Source organism: Bacillus rossius, unplaced genomic scaffold (assembly GCF_032445375.1).
Source record: "Bacillus rossius redtenbacheri isolate Brsri unplaced genomic scaffold, Brsri_v3 Brsri_v3_scf63, whole genome shotgun sequence".
Lineage (NCBI taxonomy): Eukaryota > Metazoa > Arthropoda > Insecta > Phasmatodea > Bacillidae > Bacillus > Bacillus rossius.
The window spans coordinates 72,785-85,000 of record NW_026962843.1 but is presented as its reverse complement, the minus strand read 5'-3'; the positions used below and the strand labels follow the sequence as shown (position 1 = coordinate 85,000).

The 12,216-nt window shown below is 48.5% G+C and overlaps 1 non-coding gene across 1 annotated transcript; it reads left to right on the top strand.

Moving 5' to 3' along the window:
* Positions 1-7,973: 7,973 nt before the first annotated feature.
* Positions 7,974-8,092, top strand: LOC134545209 (5S ribosomal RNA). Its single transcript, XR_010078344.1, has one exon. It is a non-coding gene; the product is annotated as a 5S ribosomal RNA (ribosomal RNA).
* The last annotated feature ends 4,124 nt before the right edge of the window (positions 8,093-12,216 follow it).

Sequence of the window (12,216 nt, the reverse complement as noted above, 5' to 3'; positions counted from 1 at the left end):
GAGTCCAGGCGGACACCCAGGTACACCACCGACGGGGACCAGGGTATCGGCGCCCCCTGGGACACCACGGCGGGCGGGGGGCGAGGGAAACGGCGGGTGAAGAGGGTCGCCCGGGACTTGCCGGCATTCGCCCGGATTCCCCATGAGTGATAGTATGAGGAGATGAGTGACACCGCCGCCGTGAGGCGGGCGGGAATGTCGGAAACAAGGCGAGATGAGGTGGAGATGGCAGTGTCATCTGCATAGAGGGTGAGAGTGCAATGGGGGGGGACCGGTATGTCGGAAGTGTAGAGGGAAAAAAGCAGGGGCGACAAGATCGCTCCCTGAGGGACACCGGCAGGAACATGGCAGGACTGCGAAAAAGATTGGTCGACACGGACACGAAATGAGCGATGTGAGAGAAAGTTATAAAGAAGATGAATGAGAGCAGGAGGAAAGCCCTGAAACGCCAGCTTCAGAAGGAGCGCGTGATGGCTGACGGTATCAAAGGCCTTGGACAGATCAAGCAGAACAACACCAGTGTGCTGGAAGGAGGTGAAGCCTTCGGTGATTTGGTCAACGACGCGCGCCACGGCGTGTTGCGCCGACAGCCCGCGCCGAAAACCAAACTGAAATGCAGGAAGGGGACCGAGAGGGGTGAGATGAAGCTCCAACCTACGGAGGATGATTCTCTCGGCCACTTTAGAGAGGACTGACAGGAGGCTGATGGGCCTATAGCCCGCGGGAAGGTGAGCATCTGCACGCGACTTTGGAATGGGCACAACGGTCGCAGCCCGCCACGAGGTAGGGAAGTGACCCGTGAGGAAGATGCCATTAATGATTTTGGTGAGAAACACGGTGGCCTTCCGGGAAAGGGAGAAGACCAGCCGCGGATGGATGTGGTCGGGCCCAGGGGCAGAGCGAAGCTTGAGATGAGAGGTGACACGGAACACTTCCCCTGGGGTGGTCAAGGGAATATCACCAGGTCGTGGAGGGGGAGGTGGGGTATAGTGGACCGGGAGGAGCGACGTGACCCCTGGCGGGAGTGTGGGGGTAAAAGATGAATGGAAGAAGCCCGCCAGGAGTTCCGCCTTCTGGGCAGGGGACTCACACAAACCCCGTGGTCCCCCGTCCAGAGGCGGCATGACAGACGAGGTGGAACGAAGGCCCCGTGCATAGCGGAAGATGGAACCGGAACGAAATGACAGTGACTGGATGTGTCGGACCCGCTCCGCTGCCAGCCATTCGGTGATGAGCCTCCGGCAGCGCGCCCGAAGATCCACGTACTCCCGCCAGCGGTCCCCCGTCCGGCGATACTGCCAGCGCCGTCGAGCGGCATTGCGGGCCGAAATGAGCTGGCGCAGAGACGGCGGGAAGGGCGCGCCCCGCAGGAGCGGGCGACGACAGGGAATGGAGGCCCGTGCAGCAGCCAGGATCGAGTCCGTGAGGATGGACACGTGCTCGTCCAACTGCTGCCGGGAGGAGATGTGAAAATGAAGGTTGAGTGTGCCGTCCAGATGTGCCCGATAGGCGGCCCAGTCGGCACGAGCAAAATCGAAGGAAGTGGGGGACACAGGAGGAGGGCGGGAAGCCGCACGCACGAAACCGATGACCGGTGTATGATCGGAAGTGAGCTCGGCGCGAGCCGAGAGCCCCGACATGGCCACCGGGCCCACCGTGATAACCAAGTCGAGGACACTCGGCCGTTGCCGGATGTGACACGGAATGAACGTGAAAGATGGGGGTGAGTGAAGGGTGAGTGCCGGGGAACCCTGGACGACACGAAGGAGCTGAATACCCCGATTGCTCGTGGACAAGCAGCCCCAGTCGCGATGCCGGCAATTGAAGTCCCCCCCTACCACCACCCGGGCATCCATGCGGAATAACGTCTGGAGGCCGCGGGCCGGGAACGGGCCGTGCTCGGGCAAGTAGACCGAGCACACAGTGAGGGGGTGTGGGATGAGGCGGAGGCGGGCAGCCACCGCCTCCACATTTAGAAGCGGCGGGAGCGCGCGCGGGTGATGGGGAAGGGATTCGCGGACAAGGAGGGCAACCCCGCCCCCCCGCGCATCCCTATCCCGACGGATGGTGGCATACCCAGGTGGGGAGAAAGGATGCTGGGGCTTCAGCCAAGTCTCGGTCAAACAGACAATGTCAGGATGGTGGGCATGTAGGAAATGGAAGAAGTCAGCCTGCTTGGAACGAACGCCATGGGCGTTCCAGAGGACCAGTTTAAGGGGGGGCGGAGAACACACCCTGCAAAAAGGCGAGGACGGTGCGGAAAAATATTTCTGCCTGAAGAAGAGGGGAAGAGGCTTGGGAGATGTGGTAGATGCCCGTGGCAAACAACTGCAACCACGGGAGGAGACGGAGGTGCTGTAGCCAGTTGTAAGTCTCAAAGAAGGCCGAGAAGGGGATGTGGGAAGACGAGGAGAGGGAAGCAGACGGAAGGAAGGAAGGTACGCTGCGAGACGATGCCTCACCGGCCGAAGAACGGGCGGGGCAAGCGGATGGAGGCGGACCAGGCGGATGTTCGAGTGGAGGGGGAGGCTGCTGCGGCCCGGTGAGACCTACCGTGGGGTGAGAATGGGGCGGGCCCTGGAGTGGGGAAGGCGAGTGAGAGGGAAGGTCAGAATGAGGCAAATGGAGGGAGGCCCGTGAGGAGGCAGCCAGTGGGGGGGTGGCCTCGGAGGGCGGGTCAGGCTGACCCGGGGACCGGGAGCCCACCGGGCGGGTGTCAGACAGCCTCGAACCCGAGGGCAGCCCCTGGGAAGGAGCAGCAGGTGGGCCCCTCTCGGGAAGAGGGGGAAGGGGGGCCGAAGCCGGTTCAAAGGCCATGGGGACCGACGCAGACCCTGCACCCCATCCCGGCGGCCGATGCGAGGACCAGACTACAGGCGGGGCGACCGGAAGGAGAGGGACGGGGCGGGGCCCTTGCGTGGCGAAGGGGGCCTGAGGGGAAGGTGGAAGCTGTGCCGCAAAAGGAGTGGGCCCCAGAAACAGCGGAGGACCGGCAACAGACGCCGCATAGGAGTGCGTCCCCGGAGGACGGTACGAGGATGGAGGGCGCAAGGACGGAAAGTCATCTGGAGGCACGGCAGCCATGGATGGCCGGGAGGGAGCGGCGTCCTGGAGGTGGTGGCGTGGCGGCTGGGGCCGTGGCAGCTGCTGAAGCGAAGGCCCCTTCCGCCGCAGCTGCTGCTCGAGGAACTTCAAGTAGGAGGGGCAGGTGCGGGCGTTGGCCGGATGCTGCCCCTCACAGTTGACGCAGCAAGGCGGCTCCTCCGGGGTCTTCGGGCAGGCGCCGTGGGCATGCTGCCGGACGCAGCGGAGGCAACGGAACGGGTGGCCACAGTCCTCCACCCGGTGCCCCCACCGCTGGCAGTTGTGGCATTGGAGGGGGCGGGATCCACCCCGAAACTCCTCCCACTGAATGCGGAGCCCAGCCAGGTGTCTCAGGGCGCGGGCCTTCGCCAGCTGAGCGGCATCCGGAAAGACAAGGAGGAACCGGATTACACCGCGGTCCGCCGCCCAGTCCGGCGTCAGGCGACGGAGGGAGTCCGGGCGGACGCCCTCCTCAGCCAGCTCCTCCCACACCGACGCCTCCGCGGCAGTGGGGGGCAGACCAGCCAGGACTAACTTCGGTTTGGCGCGGCCTGCCACCGGGAAAGTATGGCACTGGATCCCATGGGTGCGGAAATACTCCATGAGCACCGCCCTGTCTTGAAGAGAGGTGGGGTGGTACCGTGGGTACCCCCGCAGGTAGTCCACCGTAAAGTCCCCTTGAAGTTTACGGCGCAACTCGCGGTTGCCCCGCAGTGCATCGGCGGTGAGGCGGGTGGCCACAACGATGGGTGGAATACGCTTGACGCGTGGCTCAGCAGAGGCCGGACCACCTGGGGGCACCACTGGGGTGCGCGGAGCCGAAGAGGTGGCGCACGAAGACACCGGTGGCGCCGCAACCACCCCGGCAGCCGGACGGCGGGGCACTGGGTCAGGTGGGGCCCGGGGGTCGGCAGGAGAAAGGCCCAGATGGGGCTCCGCTGCCCCGACGGCTTGAAATGGGGGATCAGCGTCAGCAACCAAAGGGGAAAGCAGGGCCGGCGGGCGGCCCCCCGACACGGCGCAGATGGCGACCGAGGTGGTGGTCATCACAGTGGACGTGGTGGTAGCCGTCGCCGCACTCCGAGGCGTGTGGCAGCTGGAAACGGTGGGTACCGGTCGGGGGGCAGACAGCGATCCTGAGGACAGCCCACGCCAGGTCTCCTCGACCTGCCGAATAAGATGGATGTCCGGCTGGGAGGCAGAGCGGGAGGCGGGCCCCCCACCAGCATCCGCCACCTCCTCCGCGTCAATGCGGTGAAGATCATTAGGCCAGGAAGGCGTGCGGCCATGCGACCAGGGGCGTTCCACCCCCGCCGCGACAGCGTCAATGATGGCCGCCACATGCGCATCCGCCTGCCGCTTCGTGTGGAGAACCTCCGCCTGCTGTTGGCGGCGGTGTTCCCTGGTGTCAGCCCGGGAGATGGCACGAGAAGATGGTGTGCTGCCACCAACCCCATCAGGGCGAGGGCCCGCAAAGTATTGGCGCCGAACCATCGCCTTGGCAGCGTCCTTGCTGTACTTGCTGTTGCGGCGGTCGGCAGCACCTTGCGAAGAGGGTTCGGCCGAGAGAACGTCAGCCTCCGAGTCTGAGGAGGACGAGATGACGTTGGAGCGGTGCCCGCCCGCTGCGGCCCAGTGCTTACCAGGCATGACAGGCGGCGGCGGCAAGGATGGCGGGGCCGCAAGAGACTGATGGTCCACCACAATGGCGTTCGGAGAGGCAGGAACCACGTCGCTGTCCATTTCCAGTTGGGACCCCCAAATTTATGGTGCAGAAAATCGGGACCACATAATTGGGACCACAAAAATAATAATTGGGACCACACAATCGAAAGGCGAGTCCAGGCCCAATCGATTAATCGAAAGTATCCAAGATTGTTTACATAATGACAAGTGAACAGAAACACTGATTAAAATTAAACGACGCCGCGCCGACACTCACAAACGTTTGTGCAGGTGCACAAATGAATACAGAACACAAAAAACACCACTTCGATGGCGAACTGAAACCACAAACACCGAAACGAGGCAAGAACACTGGAGCGATCGCAAACACTACTGCCGAGGCGAGTCTTGGATTTCCCCTTAACCTTTCCTCCTTTTCCTCTGCCAGACATGTTGAGTTATAGGCTGTACACTGGTCCGCAACCTACGAGAAAGTGGCGCCCCGGCCGCTGGAAATTACTTTTGTTACACGTCCCTCCGCGGAGCGCGACCAATCACGAGCCGCGGAGCGCTCCGATTGGTCGCGCAACAAGAAGCCAAGAAAACTTTTCACGAAAAAAATTCAGTTCCCGTCTCACTCATCTAGCGACAGCGGCACAGCTCAGACCTACGATGCCCCCCAAGACGAGCGGTAAGGCAGCCAAAAAGGCGGGCAAGGCCCAGAAAAACATCTCGAAGGGCGACAAGAAAAAGAAGCGCAAGAGGAAGGAAAGCTACGCAATCTACATCTACAAAGTGTTGAAGCAAGTTCATCCGGACACTGGCATATCATCTAAGGCCATGAGCATCATGAACAGTTTCGTGAACGACATTTTCGAGCGCATCGCGGCAGAGGCCAGCCGCCTCGCCCACTACAACAAGCGCTCCACCATCACCAGCCGCGAGATACAGACGGCCGTGAGACTGCTGCTGCCCGGGGAGCTGGCCAAGCACGCTGTCAGCGAGGGCACCAAGGCTGTCACCAAATACACCAGCTCCAAGTGAGCAGGTCTGGTGTGCACATGCTTACATAAACGGTCCTTTTCAGGACCAAGAACATGATCATGAAAGGAAATGCTTCTGCTGCTGTTCTACAATTCCCTCAATCCCTATGATAGTAAATGTAAGCTTAACCAAGGCAGAAATATTTTCATTAAAAAAAGTCTTTAAGACGCATGGTTTACTGGCTGAGATATATATATATATATTTTTTTTTTTTGCTTACTTCTGTGGTCATTAGTACATTGCTACAAATATATTTATATATATAAAAAAATAAATAAAAAAATCCTTTCTATTTAATTTAGTTAGATCATATATCAATATTAATGGCAAAGACCAGTTGCATCGATTCACTTTGAAAATAATTCCATTTGTGCTAAAACTGGACACAGTAAAAAAAAAAAAAAAAAAAAAAAAAAAAAAAAAAAAAAAACTGAAAAAAAAATATATATATACACACACACACACACATAATTCGAATTCATATTATGCTTAACTGCGTTTGAATTTGCAATCATGCACAAGATGTTTTGTACTTCGAAGTAAAAACAACATAATGTACTATTTAACTACCCACAGTACAAATGGATCCAAAAAAAAAGTGAATTTTCATGCAGACGAAAATGCTTACATTTATTCTATTTATATTAAGTACCCATTACTAACAGCTTATACTGGGTGGAATACAACAGTTGACATGATTTTACTTATATGGCAATTTAATATTTAACCAAAATTAATGGTAAACTAATATTTTAAAGTGTCATTTATGGCCCCTTACCTTCAGCATGTTTGCTTCCTTGCACACAAACGAGGACAAACACATCACCCAACTGAAAAAAAAAAAAAATTTCACTTGCATCACAAATAATTTAAAATTTTTCACCACATGAAGTAAATATTTCGCAATAAAAAAAAATATAGCCCTAGGACTCGTGTGCACACCTTTTCTTCCCCACATCGCACACGCAAACAAAACTTCCAAATTATTACAAAATCACTCGATTATTATACATACATAAACACACATGTATTTTCCGAATAAGTGAGAAATGCAGGCCGATGAAAGTCAAATTTCGTTTCGGAAATTAAATCTCGCACAACTACCGACACATAACCAAACTTGCGTACATTTACATAGCATTAACCCTCTAAATAATAAACAAATGAAAGCAGAAAAAACAACATCGCTACCCACCGCGCGCGCTCCTGGCGGCGGGAGTAGGAACTACTTTGCACACAGACCGACATAGCCCCCTGCCAAAAACAGTAAAATAAATAATATATATAAGTCTTTTGGCGGGAAAAAATTTCTCAACCGCCTGGGAGCACCCTAGTGTGTGCCTGTCTTTAGGTTATGTTACTTTTAACTTCATTTTCTACAGGCAGACGCGAGGGTGCTCGCCCATTATTTTTATTTTTTTAAATTCTTTCCTACCTTTGGTGTGCCATGCAAGAATTTATCGTCAAAATGGCGGCCCCGAGTGCAAATTTCTCGTCTGCACTGCTGGCTGGATGATTATGTGATGTTTTGAAGGAGGGTGTTTTTTTTTTGTTTGGATTTTGTGTGAGGGGGGGGAGGGGGCTGGGCTAGCTTTTTTTTTTTTAAATTTTCTAAACATTCATCTCTTATGTAACAGTGTTCAGCATTAAAAAATTTAAAAGAAGAGGCACTTACTCATCAATTTCAAAACAGCCTATGAAGAAAAATAAAAAAAATTTAAATTCATTCCAGTTTTATACATTCATGATTTGATCACATGTATAACTTTTCTTTTTTATTACCTTATTTAATTTTATTATTATTACTACTATTGCTGCTACAACCTAGAAGATACCTCAGTGATACTAATACCTGCTGGTAAAGTTAAAGGTTTCACCTTTCTTTCTTTAAACATATCACAATACCTTTCTTGAGTTAAATATTATCTAATGGCTTTAAGAAGTTATGGTAATGTTCATCAGTTATAGAGTGTGGGTTTGTGTGTGTGTGTGAGAGTGTATTTTGAAGAGGGCTTTGGTGGTTGGGATGGTGAGGGTGGTGGGTGTTGTGTGTGGGGAGGGGGGGGGGAAGTAAAAGAGTGTTCATTACACGATTTCTCCTGTTGTTTGTAACAATCACACCTGGTATAGCTATTTCGAGTGGCAAATACAAACTGCAAAAAAAAAACATCTATATCATTGCCAACGGCCATATCACGATGAACACACCGGTTCTCGTCCGATCACCGAAGTTAAGCATCGTCGAGCGTGGTTAGTACTTAGATGGGTGACCGCTTGGGAACACCACGTGCCGTTGGCACTACTATTTTGCACCCTACAGAAAAAAATTTTTTTTTTAAAATTTCAATTTTAAATTTTTTTTTCCCCCACAATCACCACATTTCCCCCCCCCCCCCCTAACACACACACTCACTCTCTCTCAATCAATCAATCAATCAATCAATCAATCAATCAATCAATCACTCACTCACTCACTCACTCACTCACTCACCCACCCAGTAGCTGTGAATCTTTGCATGTGTATACCTCATACAAAATTCAAAGTGAAAAAATAAATATATAAGTGTATATGTATGTATGTATGTATGTATGTATGTATGTATGTATATATGTATATATATATATATATATATATATATATATATATATAAACACACACACACACACCTATTTTGAAGTTTCTCTGTTTCAGTGGGCAGTTATGTATAATAATGAGAGATTCAAAAAGACGTTGATAACAATGTCATCAATGCCTGTTTAGTGTGCTCATTTGTTGGATGGTCGGCAGCAATTACTAGAGGTGGTACAGCTGTAACCTGTAAAATTGTACCTGCAATGTGTTGTGTATGGAAAAAAATAAAAATTATATCATCTAAATTTTTGTTATCCAACAATAACCTTCCCATCAATGCATGATGTCACAGTAGCCATAGCTCTACTCTTTCTGCCATATAACATTGGGGGAAAAAAAAAAAAAAAGGAGCTATTAGAATAATAACAAAAGATAAAAAATCATCTAACTGCAGACCAAAATTCAAAAAACTTAAAGTCCTGACTGCCATAAATGAATACGTTCTAGAAACTTTTTATTCATTCTTAAGAAAAAGAAGAAAAAAAAAATTATTATTTTTTTTTTTTTTTTTTTTTTTAGATATTTGCACATAGGTATAACACCAGAAATGCTAGTAAATTGAGGATAGTTGAACATAACACTAGGCGATTTGAAAATGGACTAAATTACTTGGGAGTAAAACTTTACAACTTAATATCACAGAAAATAACTAAAACAATTTACCAGTATTAAAAAAAAAACAGTAAAAAAAATTCTTCTAGAATATCCTACCTACCCTCTGAAGCTATTCTTTAATTTGATTGATAATAGAGAAATTGAACTGTTAATTTGTTGAATGGACTTGTGATAACAGCTGCTTCATGTTTTGCATAAAGTTAAATTGTGTAACATGTTATGTATTTTTTTTTTTTGAAATTTTTTTTCTTGGTAACTTGCATCATGTAAATATTAATTGTCTGCACATACATGTTCTATATCCCGGAGCCTTGACTCCACGTGGGATCAACAGAACAAAAATACAAAAAAAAAAAAAAAATCCAGCTCACTAATCTAGGTGCATTTTGCTAACAATATTTGGAATATATATATATTTTTTTTTTGTGTAACATGCAAATTCTGTATTATTCTGCACACATTATTTATAATCTTCTATCATTTTCTTAGATAATAACTATTAATTCATAAAATAGATTGTGTGTGCATAACCTCCTGGAAACATTTGCACTTACCTCCTACTTTACTTTTTCATTTAAGCAATCCTATTCGCATGTATACACTTAGGTTGCAGCATCGAAATTGTGTAAAATTCAAAGTGTGTATTGCCTGAAAAAAAAAAAAAAAAAAAAAAGACATACCAAATATTTGCATACAGCGACACACTACATATTTGCACACAGTGGAGTTTTGCGGTAATTAACCTAGCACAATTTACCACACGCAATCACACGCCCGCGATGAGATAACACACTCGCTGTTTTCCTGTTGACCGGCACGAGGAGTAAGAAAAATTGATATTTACACGAGCACACACTCCCACACTAGTCACAACGTCGGTCATCAAGTTGTGTTGAAAATTCCTGTAGCCTCTGTTTTCCCAAATGATTTCACTTAAAATTTCATTTAACAAGACCATAAACAAATTTACAATACTAATTTCTTAAACAAACACTTCAGCGAACAAGTGACTGTCGCATTCATTACAAAGCTTACAACTTAACAGATGTTTCCGATGTGAAATAAAATAAGAAAATGTTTTACAACCAACCTAGAACATTTAGTCAAAACGTTTTTGTCCTGGTTTATGATTATTTTCCGTGACATGAATGTTTCAAAACTAATAAAAATACGAATGCAGCCAAATATAATGAAGTTAGCACATAAAAGACGACTTAAAATATTTCATTTTTCGAGAATTGGCAGAGCAAGAACGCACAGGTCCAACGGAAATTTCTTTAAAGATAAACGACCATCGGACAAAAACACCCCCTCCCCTCATCCTCAAAAATACGTGAATAATATACTTTTTCAATTATATTTTTATCGTTTTTTTTTTTTTTTTTTTTTAATATACTCATTAAAACTTCAAAATAAGCAGGTACTCGTGTGTTTTTCTCTCTACAATGTACCTGATCTCGGTGCGTAAACCTACATCATTTAGAGATGGAATTAATGTACACATACAAGTAAAATTTTGTTCCATTGTAAAATTGAGAGAAAGAAGGTTTTCCAAACGCATTAAGTATGGAGACTTTAAATAAGATTACGAGCTTATAAATGTTTGCAACGAAATAAAGTGACCATGTATCTGCAATTTCAAAAATATTTTTGCTCTGCTAACCTCACATGCATGCAAGTAAAAATAACCTCACAACTTACTTACCTCTCTCAATTTCGCAGTACCAAAACATAGAAGGGATAAATAGGATAGTTTTTATTCGAAATCCTGCAAGAGTTTTAATTTTTATTAAAATATTTCTCCAATGTAGCATGTGTGTGGAATACTTCATCAGCAACTTGCATCTGCACCTTGAGTGAATTGAAGGGCAGCCAGTTTTAAAAGCTAAACAGAAACTGCACTCTTGAGAATGCATCAGATCCAAGTGAAATGCTTGTTGTGTGTACAGTTAAAAGTTTTATTATTCACACAATGAAAATGTAAACAAAATTTACTCACAATAATAATCACATCATCCTTGGAGGTGCACGAAGAAAGCCATTCCAGGTGGCACTGAACAAGGTGATTTGCTAGTGCTTCCACAGCAAACAGCCTTCATGAAATTATCTCCACATTTTCAGCATACTATACACTAAAGTATACCTAAGTTAATTTAACCATTTTCAAGTGATTCCAGCACAAATTACGTATTTGATTCCTTGAATAACATCTGCAAATGAAAAGTTCCCTGTTTGGTGTAGCAGTAAATTTAAACAGCTCGCAGTGCAAATTAAACAGTGCAGCTGCCATAAAAAAATTACACTATTAGTGGAACTGCCCATTATGTCATCGTAGACTGCTGACATTTAGAAAACATTGAAAAATCAGTGCTAAAGAAGCCCTACATTACTTTCGCTGTCCAAAGTGCGCTGCTCCCTACGTGAGCAAGGCATCGAGAATTTTCTGAACCGTCCGCAACCAGAAAATTGGGTAACCAGATATTTGCAGAGAGAAAAATTTTATTTTCACTTTGCTCTTGCATTCTGTAGGATCAGTCTCGTCATGGCAGATACCGCAGCAGCGACTGCAGCACCAGCTGTTGCCCCATCACAGGCAGCTTCCCCGAAGAAAGGCAAGGCTGCGTCGAAGAAGCCACGAGCCAAGCCCGCGCACCCGCGCACATCTGAAATGGTGGCCTCTGCGATCAAGAGCCTCAAGGAAAGGGGCGGCTCATCACTGCAAGCCATCAAGAAATACGTCGCCTCTACCTACAAAGTAGATGCGGAAAAGCTGGCACCTTTCATCAAGAAATACTTGAAGGCAGCAGTGGCTAGCGGCGAGCTTGTCCAAACCAAAGGCAAGGGTGCGTCTGGCTCCTTCAAGCTGGCTTCAGGGACCACCGGTGCTCCGGACCAGCCCAAGGCTCCAAGCGGCAAGCGTGGTGCAGCTGCCCCTAAGGAAAAGAAGCGATCCGTAGCCAAGAAGGCAGCGGTGGGCAAGAAACCAGTCAAGAAGACTCCGCCTACAGCAGAAAAGAAAAAAAAGGCAGCAGCTGCAACCCCCAAGCCCAAGAAGGCACCTTCAAAGGCAAAAAAGGTGTCCAAACCTCCCACGAAGAAACCCCGTGCTCCAAAGCCAAAGAAGGTTGCCCCAAAGAGCAAGTCGCCCAAGAAAGCAGCCCCAAAGCGGAAATGAA